A 3682-nucleotide genomic window follows, 5' to 3' on the forward strand; every position below is an offset into this window, starting at 1 on the left:
CCAACTGATCCAAGTTAAACTTCTGATATATTACTACATTAATACATATACATATACAAATATTTATACTTACAAATATATATATATACGTATATATTTGTACGTATATATACATACATAAAATATATATTTATATACATAACATATGTTTGTATGTATAAATATATGTAAAATACACATTTATATATAAAATATTTGTATATACAAATACACATATATATAATATATACGTATATATAAAATATATACTTATATATAAATATTTGTATGTTTATACGTATAAATAATAAAATACAGATATAGTGACGCAATTGCATCACTAAAAGGTGACTAAATTGCGTCACCAAAGGGTGACGCAACTATTTGCGTCACTCTTGCGTCACCTTTTTTTGTGACGCAATTTTTGCGTTATTTTTTGCGTCACCGTTTAGTGACGCAACTATTTGCGTCACTATTGCGTCACTATTTAGTAAGCTTTAGTGACGAAAATATTGCGTCACTATTTGCGTCACTTTTGCGTCACCATTTTAGTGACGCAAATTTTGCGTCACCTTTTGCGTCACCTTTTTCGTGTTTTCTAGTAGTGTCAGTCCAGTATTCCGTTCTGCAACGAATACCTATGATTTGATCGTATCCAATATCTATGATCATCTATGTGATCATCAATCACACATCATACTAGTCTTATTCTTATTATGTCGTTATTCCCATAACGACACAAGACTAGGGCGGTTAGTATCATTCATAATGATACATAGATTTCATAACAGATCTAGCATGCAGGAACATGTAATGAACAAGATACTCTCATAAAAAAACATATAGAAAGTATCAATACATCGAATGTATCTGAACAAAGCTCATAATCAGTACATCATAGAGCACTAAACCAACAATCTCCCACTTGCTCTAATCATGAACTGCTAAACATCTAATGCCCATATCCCTAACATGCACTAGAACCCTGCAAACCGCAAAGAAAAAAAAGAAGAACTCGAAACCAAGTGAATCCGCAAAAACTAAAGAAACCAAAAAGAAAAAGAAAAAGAAAACAAGCTAAGATCTAGAATCAATAAAGACCAAGAAATAGGCTAACCAGTCCCCGGCAACGGCGCCAAAAACTTGATACGTGTGTACCGAGTCTAAAATGTTGGTTTAGTGCTCTATGATGTACTGATTATGAGCTTTGTTCAGATACATTCGATGTATTGATACTTTCTATATGTTTTTTTATGAGAGTATCTTGTTCATTACATGTTCCTGCATGCTAGATCTGTTATGAAATCCATGTATCATTATGAATGATACTAAACTCCCTAGTCTTGTGTCATTATGGGAATAACGACATAATAAGACTAGTATGATGTGTGATTGATGATCACATAGATGATCATAGATATTGGATACGATCAAATCATAGGTATTCGTTGCAGAACGAAATACTGGACTGACCCGCATGAGATTGTCACATGGACTAGCGTCATGACTTGAATCTCATACGACGATTCCATGATTGGATCCTAAGACCTGAGATATCTACAGAATCCAACATGAGGAGTTGCGTGCTTTGATTACGTCAAACGTCCTGCGTAACAGGAGGACTATAAAGACGTGTATCAGGTACGAAACGAATCATGTACTGGATTGTAGATAGTCAAGACGGGATTTGTACCTCTCGTAAAAGAGAGAGATATCGCTGGGCCCCTCGTGTGAGCAAGACTGTAGAAATGTGTGGCCGCACTATAGACGAACGTCGTCTATTTCAGACAGTCAAACTCAGTGAACGAGAAAGCAGTCGAATCAGATAAGGTGGCTTGTCCATGCCTTATGTTCGACATATGATATCGCGATACAAAAGGATCATCAGTCGGAATCATCACTGGCTTTCGTATGATCACAAACAAACTCTATTCGAGATAGGTAGTCATAGTGTCTTGCTAGAGACCGCCTATGACTTGTATACCCGAAATAGGGATTTCGGGTTATACTGCTATGTCGAATGAGCCTACAGGGTCACACACAATAGGGATGGACAAGTACGTGTGCTAAATTATCCCGATTAGGAATCCTAATTGGATTGAGATTCCTAATTGGAATAGGAATCCTAATGGGATTAGGAATCCTATTATGTATAGGAATCCTAATGAGATTAGAATTCTATTACATCTAGGAAACCTAATGAGATTAGAATTCTAACAGGTTTAGGAAACCTAATTAGATTAGGATTCCTAGTAATCTATTCCTTGTCAAATTAGAATATTTGGAAAGTCTATATAAGGAGAATGTCTTCTAGGGTTTTAAGAAAAGAAAAAAGAAAAAAGGAAAAGAAGAAAAAAAGAAGAAAAATAAAACCCTAAGCCTCCAAAAAAAAAACCTTGCACACAAGAGAGATCGAGATCTCTAGTCCTAGCAGACAAGTTCCAAGGTGTTGGAATCCATCCCGACGTGTGGATACGTGTAGAGGGCGAGGTAATTTCCTGCCTTTCGTGATCAGACGTGTTCTTCAATTGATACAGGCCCCGGATCGATTGAGGTAAGCGTTCTAACGTTTCTATGATTCAATAGTAGCATGGTTCTAGGGTTTCATTAAAATTTTTGTTTTATATCCGCTGCACAAATCCTAGAATCGATCTCTTAGGAATTAGATTCGCTCATGAGATCCCAGGAAACCCAACAATGGTATCAGAGCCTGGTTGCTCTGTTTTGATTTCATAGAACCCGATCACGCATGTTTTAGGATTTGAATTGTTTGAATCCATGTTTGCTTTGATATCTATGCATGTTTGATGATTGAATCTAGTGTAGATTGCATGTTTCATGTTGCATAGAGTGCAGGAATTCGAAATTTGGGTGTACAGAAGAATTCGGTTCAGTTTCGGGTCTGATCGGGACTGAGAACGCGGGGAAACGTGATCTGATCACAGAGAACTACCCTAGACCGTCCGTTCTGGTAAGCCGGAACGAACGGTCCAAGGGTGACGGACTGATTGACACAGAACGGAAGGTTGGACCGTCCGTTCTGCCATGCAGAACGTCCGTTCTACTAGGCAGAACATCCGTTCTGACTTTTGCAGTCGAGACCGAACGTTCTGCCAAGCCTGGAACGTCCGTTCTACCTCCAGAACGGACGGTCCGAAGTCCAGATTCCGAAAATTTCCATTTTCGAGGTCCGATTACGCAATCGTTGCATAATCTGATCAACTGTAACTCAAATAGACATGATTCATTCTTATGGACCATAGTGAATGAATACATGTAACTTAATCAAGATATAGTATATGCTTGATTGAGTGGGAGCTCCGAGATTGGGATTACATAATCGAATGGATGGACTATTCGGATTATGAACAATCGTTGCACAGAAACCTATTAGATCTAGAAGCTCTATAAGTAAAGCACTTGTCAAGGCCTCGATCGTACGTGTCATGGGCCATGCCAAAGCTGGGTGTGCCGTATTATCTTACGTCATGGGTATTAGATATCGGAAGCGCCTCACATATTTGTGGAAATATGCAAGGGTTGCGAGGAAGTAGACAATTGGCAAAAGGAGAAGTAGATCTCCGCGTTGGGAATGGAGCAAAAGTTGTTGCTTTAGCCGGCGGGACTGATGATCTGACTTTACCTTCTGGACTTGTATTGGAGTTGCATGATTGTTATTTTGTTCCTGCTATCAGTAAGAACA

This window comes from Tarenaya hassleriana, unplaced genomic scaffold (assembly GCF_000463585.1).
Source record: "Tarenaya hassleriana unplaced genomic scaffold, ASM46358v1 Cleome299, whole genome shotgun sequence".
Lineage (NCBI taxonomy): Eukaryota > Viridiplantae > Streptophyta > Magnoliopsida > Brassicales > Cleomaceae > Tarenaya > Tarenaya hassleriana.